The sequence below is a fragment of the Aythya ferina genome (assembly GCF_964211825.1).
Source record: "Aythya ferina genome assembly, chromosome: 1".
Taxonomy (NCBI): Eukaryota; Metazoa; Chordata; class Aves; order Anseriformes; family Anatidae; genus Aythya; species Aythya ferina.
Window position 1 is genome coordinate 56,211,127 of NC_140296.1, and position 12,339 is coordinate 56,223,465.

General features: G+C 52.1%; 1 long non-coding RNA gene across 1 annotated transcript in view; it reads right to left on the reverse strand.

Moving 5' to 3' along the window:
- LOC311444520 overlaps positions 1-11,897 on the reverse strand; it is a 50,068-nt gene extending 38,171 nt beyond the window's left edge. Inside the window, exon 1 of the long non-coding RNA XR_014697919.1 lies at positions 11,804-11,897. This is a non-coding gene — a long non-coding RNA (uncharacterized lncRNA). The remainder of the gene's footprint in view (positions 1-11,803) is intronic.
- Between the last annotated feature and the right edge of the window lie 442 nt (positions 11,898-12,339).

Genomic DNA, 12,339 nt, shown 5'->3' on the forward strand with positions numbered 1-12,339 from the left:
CACTACTTCCTCAGCCACTAATGGGAAACACTCTCCTCCATTTGCTGTTGAGGTGTTAAAAGTTCCCCTTAACATCAGTTACTGAGCTGCAGCTCCGTACCCCAGCAAAATGAAAATGACTTGTGGAGTGGGAGCCGAGTTCACATCGAACGGCAGCGCCATACACCCCCTACCCAAGCAAAGGGCACTCGCACGTGGGGATGCTCCAGCACCACCAGGACAGGCTCGTTTCCCCCAAGCACGCTCTGTGGACATCAGTTCCCTCTCATACAACTGGACCATTATTATTCAGTTTATTCAGATGATGCACTCTGGGGCACAGGTCACTTCTTGCTGTGCTTGCACAGCCCTACCATAGTCATTCAGGGCTTGTGGTCATCACCCTAGCTGAACAGCAGTATATGAAGAGTGAAACTACGTTATCAGCTTGCTCAGAGAAGCCAGCTGGTAGCTAGGTGGTGTGGAAGGAGCCCCAGTGTCTCATGAGTGACCAGAAGGGGGAAGAAACATTTGTTGCATGACGGTATTTGGAAATGGTAAGAGACCAGAGAACCAGCAGCTAGCTTTATAGGAGAATGAAAAATATATGGTATTACACAGCCTCAGTGAGACCAGAAAGAGACAGGGAAGCAGAACGGAGCTGGAGGGTTTACACCAAAAGCCTTGCTTTTATTTTTTTTCAGCCCGACCAGCCTTCTCCAGTGCTTTGCCTATGGGATCGATGCTTCTACATTTTAAGCTGCTGCTGAATAAAGCTTGTGAGCGTCCGTCTGGGTCAACCAGACCAGGTGGACAGCCCAAGCTCTGTCAGGGGTAAGTGGAGGGAATTACGGTCCCCAAAAAAGTGACCTCCCCAGTGCTGGGGATCCTGGAGGCAGGAGACTCGGGGTGCTCGGGTATTAGCAGGATCAGGTTGGCTCCCAGCGCTGTTCCAGCTTGTGTGCTCGATACAGCCCGGAGGCTGGCTTCAGCTCGTGAGCTTAACTTAATCTCCTGGGTTTGTTCAGCCCTCAGCAGTGTCAGAGCTCACTGCAGCTCCCAAAGCTTTGGTCTGGGTTAGGAACTAAGGCCAGATTAGAAACCAGAGTAAGAAGAATTCAGCTGATTTTCAGCTAAGCAGCCTTTCACCACAGAGATTTACAAAAAGCCATTTATTTCCCAGGAAGTTGTCGCTGGATTTCCTTTTAAATTAAATTACAGCCTTTCAAAGAAAGAGGAAATTCCTCTTTGCGTGTAGGTTTTCTATGAACTACCAATTCTTTCCAGGCTTCCCCTGTGCCACGAGCACGGGGCAGCGACCCCAACAGCAGCTTGCTGGCCAGCGATGGTCTGAGCAGTCACAGAAACCCAGAAACCCAGGCCCTGCAAGCCCAGCGAGTGCTCACAGGATCAGGGCAGGACTGGGGGCACAGAGTGGGACAGGAGGGCGATGATTTCCATCTTCCTTTTCCCCTCTGCCCACCACTTCAGGCCAGGGCAGCGTGTAGGGTAAGGTAGGATAAGCAGGCCCAGGAAGGGAGAACCATGCTGGTGGGATCCATGTGAGAGGGCTGCTTTTTGGAGCCGGCATACCCCAGCCTTTCCCCTAGCTAATACTTGTGGTCATGCCCCCTTCAAGGTGCTCAGGGCTCGGCAGGAGGCTCTAATCCTAAACCCAGGAAGGCTGACAGGAATGTGATGCCGAGGAGAGCCCAGAACGCACGGAGGTTAAAAGACCCAGAAATGCAAATTTCTGAGATCACCTCCAAACGAGCAAACGGAGTGGGGGGAAAAAGCAGCTTCCCTCTTCCTCTGCCGTGCCAGCAAGCTTTGATGGAAAACGGGGCGGTGATCTCCGGAGCACTCGTCCCGGCCTCCTGTTCACAAGTAGCAGGAAGGCCTGTCAAACCTGTCAAACTCCCCGAGCTCCTGGGGTTTACAGACTTCTCTCAGCTACCCCAAGCAAAACCACAATCCCATAAAGAAGCCTTTTCAGTAAAACCTTCTGCCATTTGCCTGAAGCCAACAAATCGCTCATTTAAAAGAAAAAGAAAAAAAAAAAAAAGTCCATTTCTCGTTTGGAAGTGTCCCTTCCCCCATGCTCTCTCCTGGCACGGCCCCGAGCGGCGGCCTTGCAGCAGCAGCAGTTTTCTGCAGGAATCTGCCACCACAGTGCACGTCAGAGGCCAAAATCTGCAGTCCTCACACAGGCCAAAGTCTCGCTGGTACAAGGAGAGCCTGGCTTGAGTAAGGACTGCAGAAATGGCCACCTGGCTTCAATCAGGGCTCAGGATCAGCGTGGGATGGCTTGCATTCATCCCTGACCCCTGTCTCTCTGAGCGTCCCAGCCCTGCGCCGCATGCTGATCATGGCAGGGTGCAGTGTAACCCCTCCTAGCACAGGACCAGCTCACACCACCCTAAAACAAGTTGCTGTAGGTTTTGCTTAGAATAGAGGCAGAGAGGATGATGTGGTTGAAATCACATGCCTGGGACCCTTGTTGGATTTGTTTGTAAGGGGTGCGTGATGCCCTGAGTTATATGCCTGGCCATGGGTTTTTCAGCTGTTTTTCAGCACGTTGGGCTTGTCCCAGCTGGCATATGTCTCTGGCAATTATCTGACTAACTATATGAAAAATCATATCATAGCATTTATAGGTGGCAGATCAGGGGACAAGTCACCATAATTTTTTCATCTAATTGCTGAGAGGAGCAGAAATCCAACTCAAAGTCCATCACGGCAGAGCCGTAGTAACACTGTAATAAATACAACAGCAACAACTCAATGCGAGCAAAACGTGGCAACTTCAAGCTGCAATTTATTCACAATATGGGAGACGAGCTCTGGCAAGAGTTAAGCAGTCATCAATACATGCATCGTAAGGGCAGGAGTATAGCAGAAGCAAAAGTCTGCTGACAGCAGAGTAAACAACAATCTGAAGACTGAAACTAAACTTAAAACATACCCTGAAATACAGATTTTGGAAGCTGGCACTTAGCCTATGCTATGAGATGAAATCTTGTTTCGTTTTACATGTATTTTAACTTAGTATGCAAAAATACACCTTCAGACTGAAAAACCCAAACCGCATTTAAGGTCTAGCTTTCCAAAACGTATTCATGTGAGGCAAAGAGGTTTTTTTTTTTACATCCTTAGCAATAGCTTGTTCAGCAACAGTCTTGTTCAGCAGAGGCTGTGACGTTCAAGCTATGTGGAAAAGGAACGGTACACAGACAATATTAGACTCGTTCCTCTCCAGAGTGCAGAATATGAAAACAAAGCTGAAGGGAGAGGAAAACAATCTGCCACACTTCCTCGAGACTTAGAGCTACTGACTGCACAAGCAGGCCCCTTAATAGAGGCAAAGAGAAAGATGTTAGAAAACCTCAACTACTTTCCAGTTCATTACTGAAGTACTCATGGATTGGGACTTTTCCGAAGACACAACATTTACAGAGCAGCTAAACATGTGTCCGGCAGTTTGACTTCCCACCATTCAAGTCACAACCCTCTGTTATGTATGTTGCTGAACAACCTCAAAAGACTTGTCTGACAGCAAGTTTGTCTTCAGATCCCAGGTTAAGTGCACCAAACTAGCAATTAGGACAAATTACCCCTTCATCTATGATCTGAGCAAAGAAGATGAGTAGTCACTGAGATGCAATAATTTTGAAGTCTGAGCTTCAGTTTTTAAGTCACACTTTTTAGTATATCCCAGCTAAAAAGTCAGAAAATATTTCATGGATAAGATAAAATTGGCAACCATCCTCAAAACCTTATTTACGAGGGAACACGTCCAGTCAGTACTTTGCCTCCTGACCCTGTATGATGTACTACAACTTGGGGTGCCACATCAGTGGGCTAGGGCAGAGCAGAACAGATCTCAGGACTGTTCACTTCATCCACGGAAGAGTTGACAGGATACACAAAGCTGATGCACGCTCAAGGCAGCCATGCTGGCTCCTGCTCCACTGGAAAGGGGAACGTTTGCCACATGGAAGCAGAAAACATTGGCAGGGAAATAACTTTAATGTCCAAACTTGAAAAGGAGTAGCACAAGCAGCGGAAATTAAAAGTGGGTTGGGGAAACTACATTCACCTGGGTGCTCTGACTTCACCTTAAGGCTCTGACCCTATGTTTTTGGGAAAGTGATTATTTTTTACAGTGGGCAGAAAGAGAGCTTACAGATAACTTCTGAGCTTCAGATAGGGAAAAAGCATGTGTGCCCATCACATGTGGGCTGGGATGAGGATGAGTGAGGACTTCTTGGAGAAAGACAATGTCCAGAGGCCTAACTAACATCATATATATATGTCATGCATATGTCATTATGTACATATACTGGGAAAATACTGTAAAAGAAGCCCCAGCTGTAGCAAGCACACTCTCAATGCCCAGCCTCCTCCATTTCTCCTGCTTTGAGCCCTGTGTCAGCTTTGGATGCAGGAGAAAGAGAGAAATGAGTATTTCTGTTTAAACAGTACCATGTGAGAGTGTCAAAACCTTGTGAGGCATTTTGTCTCTTCTGCAGCCTTCCACGCCTGTTGTCATTTGCCTTCTGAGCCTAATGGAAAACTGCACTGGACGGAGTGTTTGTTGTTATTGTTTCAATTTCCTTTTCTTTTATTTATTTCTCTTGCCTCTCAAGAGCTGTTCTGAGGTCCCATTGCTTCCTGCTGACCAGGGAAGGACATGAGACCAAATAGTTTCAGTGGATGAAAACACACACACTATCACAAGAAAAACATGGGGAAGGGGACAGGGGACTTGCTTAGCAAAGGGTGGTGGCACTCGTGGGACTGTGAGTTGCCAGAAGTACTGCAGTGGGTATTTGTTTCAAGAGTTGTTTTAGACTTGATCTCTGTGAAGACCAGGGCTTCTGAATTCCTCCTGCGGCTGAACTGCAACTTGAACCTGCACGTGTTGTACGAGCCCGAGTGTTTCCTTTGGATTTTAAGTAGAAGTTTGTTTGAAAAAATGCAAATGATCATTCTCGGCTGCGTGGCTTCCTCCTCCCTGTAAGTGACGGAGGAGCCGGTCGGTGTTACAGCCTTAAGAGGAGACCTTGCATACAGTGTGCTTCTGCTCTGCAGCAGTGGTGGTGCCTCGACCATCATCCTCAAGGAAGACAACATTTTCGCTAAGACAATGGACGTTGTTAGTCCCCCATCTCTAGGGCAAATGAACCTAGTGGTCCATGCTTGACCCAGGCTGCAGCAGATTGTAGCTGCCGTATTTGGAAACTTTCCTTTCTAGCATCTGTTAAAAAATTATTAGCAGGTGCTGAAAAATGTGTCCTCCAACCCAGAGATCTAGAGCCAAAATACCAGAGGGGAAAAAGTCATTTCTTGACAACCGCCTGACTCCAGGGCTGGATGAGCCAGAGAGACAATCTGCTGCCATGGGAGATGCCAGATCAGAGGAGGGAAGTGGTAGCACCTCATGCAATTAGTCTAATTTTTTCGAAGCTACAAGTGGCAAGGGCCAATTCCTTGCCTCTGTGAAGTTACAAGCCTGGCGATCCCCTCTGGTGCTATAAAAGGGTTGAACCAGCTTGTAGGCGGCCAAAAAAAAGGCTAGGCTACCTGTGCACCACCCAGGATAACAAACTGAAGGCATTTAGCATTTGCTGTGCAAATGACACACTGCTATGTATATATATATATCCCAGTGAACACGAGAGAATAAATCCTGACGTGCCATGTCGTTATGCACACACATAAAAATGAGCTGATATAGAATAAATATGCAGATGTCTGTGCCTATGCCTATTCCAGCCTCCACGACAGGGTTATTGCATTGCCAATGTGTTGACATAAAAATGCAGTTTTATAGATTACATCTAAATAGAAATGTGTGAAAAGGGATTTCGTTTTGGCTCCAGCCCAGTCTCTTGATATAATTATAATTACTATTTTTACTACTGCTGCTCCTACCACCACCACGACGATTTGGGAGCCCCCTTGGCTCTACCTATGGCACAAACAGCGAGAGCGATCCTGACCTAAAAAATGAGGGGGGTGAAAGAGGGGGGGAGGTATTGTGGCTTCTCCAGGGTTGTATAACAGGACAGTGGGTGGGTTTAGGACCATCACGGCCTCTCTGCCACAATTTCGTAGATGGCTCTCGTGGGGACGACAGAGAAGAAAATTGCACCTTACTGACAAAACGTTACAATTAGCACGGCTCTGCTCAGCGTTTTGTAGCAGAGACAGTGCTGGTCACAGGTTCTGGGTTTCCCAGATCTGTGGTCATTTCATGCTGGGGTCTGCTGGGTGCTTTATAAAATAAATAAATAAATAAATAAATAAAATTTTAAAAGCCTCTAAAAGTGTCTCTTTCTCCCCAGATGCTAACCTGCAATGAGAGAGGTACTCAGCCCGTGGGCCGGGGGGCAGCCCCCAGCACCACCACTGCTCCACGCAGGCTGTGCCAGCTCTGAGCTGCCAGAGGCAGTGATTTTCCACTTGGAAAAATGAAATAAAAATAAAAACAGAGCCTCCCCCACCTTGGAAAGAAACATCTTTAGGTGAACAGGCAGAGCACAAGGAAAGCTGACCAGGAACGAGGAGAGTTTTTGCCAGGAGGCCGCATGGTTTGCCGGCAGCTCAGAGAAAAGAGATGTTATTTTGGTGCTTGAAATCATTTAAAGCAAACAAAGGACGGCTGCTACTCGCCTGCCCGTGGTGGCCCAGAAAATTGGACTGCTGTGGCTTGTGTGGCAGCCAAAGGGCAGCAGCAGCATCCAGGAGGCATCGCGGTGCTCAGGAATGCCTGCGGGACGGCCGCCTTCCAGCAGCCTCACGTGTGTGAGCAAACCTGCTGAGCCCCGAGGAATGTAGGGCATCTTCCTCATCATCTCCACTTGTTGAGAGTGAGGTTGGAGAGATCTGCCCCCAGGGAGCTCTGTCGGGATCGGCGCTTAAGGGTCCAGCTCCCTGCCCTGTGCACAGACCGTGCAGCTGACTGGAGGCAAGCTTTGTATTTCTCTGACACAGGAGAAAATATCCCTTCCAGCCTCCACTGAGGGAATTATTACTTCCTACCAGTGCCATGTTGGTTGGTCCTGAGGGCACCATTCGGACTGGCTGAGTTAGAAATCCATATTGGCAATTAAAACCTAATGTCCTCCCAAAGAGACCCAAAACACCATAGGCTTTCACAAGCAAGAATAACCAGGACTGCAAAACGATGCTCAGCAGCAAGAAGCATCATTTGGGAAGAAGTCAGTTACGTGATCCCGCTCTGCTTTTGGCTTTTGGCAGGCGTATGCATCCAGTGATTTGCACACATGTAACCAGACAGACCTACTTCAGCCTACGCTGCCCCAAAACACTGCCCTGGGTGCACGTTATGACACGGCAACACAGATCTGCCTCTTCAGCTTCACAGATCCCGCTACAATCTCTGCACTCAAAGACAGAGTTGAGGTTGAAACAATCCTTGACTGAAAGACGACATCCCAATAGCTGAGCGCCTGTCAGCTTCACCGGAGTCTGGTCCACGACCTGTTTCTGGCCCTGCTCAGCTACGTGAGATATTCCCCCGTCACCCCGCTTGCTGCTTTAGCACTACCTCAGTTAGTAACACCTGCTGGAGAGACAGCATCGCTCGGCAAAGTGAGGCTGCAGATCCTCAGGAGTCAAAATCTGAATATGCATGGAGAGTATAAGGAGCCCTTAATGCACCGCACGTCCCCGCGGGTCATTTAAATGAATTATTGACAACACCATCGCCGGGACGTGAACCGGGTGCCACCCTAACCATCAAACCCCCATAGGTAGGCGTGGATCATCAGGGCTTCGAAATGCCTAAACCTTCCTCGAACAAAGGAATAGCCACGCAGCGTGCCGCAAAGACACGTGCACACACCGACGTGTCTGCGTGTGCGCCCCTCAAGGTTTGGGGTGATTCGCTTAAAATGGTGGCCGGAGGAGCCCTGTGGCATTTATGCCTTTGCGTCCAGGTTTCTCCCTTGCCACGCCGGTTCTCATTGCCACGCAGGCTGCAAATTGCTTCTGGAAAAGTGTAATCCTGGTTTTGCCTCTATATTTTAAAAAACATTTCCCCGTGTATTATCTCTTCACAGCTTTGCACATTTATGCTCTTACTCTCCAAATGCCTCAACGAGAATGCTATATCCCCGCACAGAAATATATTCCCCCCTGCTATTTTCCTGCAGGAGCCCGGTTCATTCAGAAACGAGGGAGAAAATAAGAATGATTGTTTTTAAATTCCCCGACGCGCGGGGCTCGGGCAGCCCGCCGATGCAAATGCGGGCGGCAGATCCGGTGCTGGCGTCAGGAAATGGCCGGGTTCCTTGTGCTCGGAAGCAATCACCTCGCCTAGCCGTGGCTGCAAGCTGCCATTTCGAGGTGACCCCTATTTTTCCAGCCCTGGTTTGCTGGAGCTGGAGCCATGCACCTGCAAGATTGACCATCAGTTCATCCCCCGCTGCCCGTGTCAGTAAGGTGGGCTCGGCCCAGGCAGCATGGCGGGGTTTGGCCCTGTCTTTGCTGGAGCTCAGGGTCAAATTTTAAATCAAATGCCCCACCACACTGCCCCCTTTTAATCTGACTGGGATCCAACACACGGGCACAGTGCGATGCTTCGTTCCTCGGCAGATGGGCAACTGCGAAAGGGAGGGAGCGAAGCCTCGGCTCCTAGCACATTTGGGATGCAGCCCCTCAAGTGGAGCCATCATAAAAATAAAGACAGCACTACAAAACGGGACACTCGGGCAAAGATGAATCTGCTGCTAAAGGGACCTTGTAGTCACCCTGTGCCCTGGCCTCTGTGTCCCCAGGGAGCTCAGGGGAGAAGGTGGCTGCATGCTGCCACCATCGCCTTCCTCCCGAGGTTATTTCTTCCCCCTCCATCCTGGAAAAATGCCTGTGGGTTTCACTCTTCTAATGAGCATGATCTGAGGGTATTTGTACAGGATCGGTGCCCGTGTGGAGGGGAGGGCTGGGAGCTGGGCACACATCGCCCGCGCGGCCGGCTTTTAGCTGCAATTGCAGAAATGGCCTTGCTTTGGGGAGGACACAAAGCACAACTGCAGCAGCCAAGGAGAGGATAAACTCCCGCTTTATGGTGGCTTACAAAACAGCGAATGCAGCCCCATTTAAATGGCTATAAAATGCTGCTAAATCCTCGGCTCGCTGGCTGATGGATGTCTTGAGGAGCCGGGGCCGTTCGCCTCCCTGCTCTGCTACCCACTGGAAGCACTCTGCGCCCGTGGTTCCTCTTTGTGTTCGGCCTTAAGATCTTCCCGTTCCTCCTGCTTGCTGTTTCTGGCTGGTTAGGAGCAGATTCACTTGAGGGAGGGGGGTGTCTGGTCCTAAAACCCCACCTCTGAACACCCCTGGGTGCTGCCTGCGAGCATCCTGCTGCGAGCAGTGCGCACACACACGTGTGGGGCGGGTTACGAACCCAAAAAGGAACATAAGTCTTGGCAAAGTAAACGGGCAGGGGGAGGAAGATCATGGTAAAATACTCTGCAGATTGCTGTGAGCTTTTGATCGGGTGATGGAGTGGTAGGAAATACCCCAAGTTTCCCGGTGAACACATGATGGGCACCTTCATCAGGAGACTTTTTCTTTTTGGGGGAAAAAAGGGTCCCGGGGGGAAAAAAAAGGTCCCTGAGAGTCAGGCATTTGAGCAAGGTGTAACACAGCAGCTGGTGCTGTGATCTGAAAAGCTGCTCTGGACCAAAAATCACAGCCTACGAGGCCAAAGGAAGCCCCGTGCAAGAGGATCTGGTTTGGGGTGGCATCAAGGCAGCGAACCCACACCCGTGCCAGGCCGGGACTGGGACCCTGGGCCTGGGCTGGGTCGTGTTGGTTTGCGTTCGGCTGCGGTTTATGGAAGAGAAGTTTTATGTCACCACGGAGAGTCTGCATTTTTGTGGGATTCAAATATTCCTTAATTAGGTGTTGTCTCTTAGCAAAATGAAAAGAGGGCTTTTATTTCATTTTACTCTGCCGTTTTAATTTACTCCCTTTTGCGTTTAATAACTGGGTAGGGAAATGTTGAACAGCTGCTGTGCAAGATTTCGGAGCGCGTTTACTGGGGGGAGCCCCAACTTTCAAACCCTTTTTGCTGCTTGGGGTGGCAGCGGTGGGTGTCCTGGCAGCCCATAGGGGTCTGGCAGGAGGCAAGCGGAGCGCTTTCATCCCCTTGGGTCCCCTTTTCTAACCCGTTTCAGATGGGGGCAGCTTTCCTGCTGCTTACTGAGGGTGAAAGGGGTGATGCCAGGGGGTGCAGCCCCCCGTAAAGGTGAATTAACGCCCTGCGAGTCATTAAGAGATTCAGGGGTCGGAGGGGGTGGGCAGGGACGGGCAGGGACAGGCAGGACGGAGCAGGAGAGCACCTCGGCACAGAGGGTCCGGGAGGGCAGCCCTTTTTCTTTGCAACGCTTTGGGCTCTGCCCCATTTCCCCTGCCCTCCTGGGAAGGCTCCGCCGCGCAAACCCCGCGCAAACCCCGCGCAGCCTCTCCAGCACCATCTCCGCGGTGCCACGAAGGGAAAAGGCTGCTCGCCCCCTCTAACTGCGGGCTCCCAGCTGATGTTTTGCGAGCGGGAGGGCTTGGATCCGTTTCGTGTACCCGGCGAGGCGCTTTAAGGCTGAAAATCCGGAGCAGCGCGCCCCGCTTTCGCAAGGGTCGGCGCTGCCGGCGAGCAGCAGGCGCAAGCGCTGCGCCTCGCCGAGCCCCAGCTGCCTTCTTTTTTTGTTGTTTTTTTTTTCCCTTTTTTGAGTTATTTTGGGGACGCACTGGCACCACCAGCACCCGCCCTTCCCAAAGCCCACGCGTGACCCGGGCTCGCCCACCGGCCCGGGGCCATCGCCTGGGGGCAGCCGTGGGGCTCTCCACTCGTGGAGCTCCACGCGTGGGGCGCTTTCTGCGGGGCAAACGGGGAGGCCTGGCTGCTTGCTGCCGTCCCACCTCCCCCAAAAAAGCGGTGGTCCCCCCACAAACACCCCCACGGCCACGCACAGCCTCCCTGCCCGGCCGCTGGCAGCCGTCGCGCAGCCGCAGCGCTCGTTTCACGCCCTCGCAGCCCCCGGGCCGCGACCCTCATCCTCCCTCGCCCCCTTCCCATCTTCCCTTCCCCTCTCCCCGGCCCCAAACCCGCCCCTCTGAGCTCTGAGCCCCCCTCCCGGCCGCACGCCCCGGGAGCCGCCGCCCCACGCCAGCTTGGGGAGGGGGGGGGGGTGGATTTTGGGGAGGGGGCCGGCGCCTCGTCCTCGCCGTGTTTGTTTTCTTCCCCCCCCCCCCCCGAACTCTAGATTAAGACGTGAAGATTACACTTTTATTGTCGCGGCCGAATAATAATACCACGAGTCAACACACACGGCAAACAAAAGTGCTTGTAGTACATGGCCAACCCCGCTGGGAACCGGGCTGCGGGCTGCTGCAAAAATCAAGCTCTTCAGTGCTAATTACAAATAAATGATGATGTGCTCACTAAGTAATTGATTTAATGAAGTTCCTATGAAACTATTAAAACCGGGTAGAGGTCAGGCTGGAGACGCCCCAGAGCGCCCATTGTGGGATGTTTAACTCCGCCAATCTCCTCGGAAAGACATCGGGGCTAATAGGTGAAGTCACAGCTGTTCCAGGCTGACTTTTGCAGCACCGCCACCGGCCTCCCCAAACTTGCCCGGAGGGCACCGACGGGGAGGGGACCCCCCTGCGCCCCCTCCCCACACACACACACCACCCCAAACCCCTCGCCCCGCATCCCCCGGCCGGGGGGAGGCTGCTCGCCCCCTCCCCGGCCCCTGGTGCCCGTCCCGTCGGGGCTGAGCCCCCTACTCACTCGCTCGGCCCGGCCGCACCTCAGCCAGGCGCCTCCGCGGCTCTCCCCAGCCTAATTAAAGAGGGGGGAAGCGGAGCTCTGAACTTGTGCCTGCTGCTGCGGGGCGGCTGTAATTCCACCCCCCCACACACACACCACCAGTCCCCGTCCCCGTCCCCGTCCCCCCCCCCCCAACACGTCCCCTCCCGGCCCCCCCGCTCACTCGCCCGCACTTCTGCGAGAAACTTAAGCTGGGATGCCAGGTAGGGTGCTTGGGAGCTTTTGGCAAGGTGCCTGGAAGGGGCTGCGTGCCCGTTTTCACTCGGAGGCTTTTTCTTCGCTGAAAGGCCATTGGGAGCGCTTTGGCCGGGGCTCGCCGTGTGAAAGGAGGAGGAGGAGGAGGAGGAGGAGGAGAGGGGGGGAACGCAGACATTAAAAAAAAAAAAAAAAAAAAAAAAAAAAGAGGAAAAAATCCGCCTATTGGATTTCCCAGCCCCATGCTCGGCTCTTCCCCCCTCGCCCCTCCGGCGGGGCAGAGCACAGGGCCCCCCCCCCCC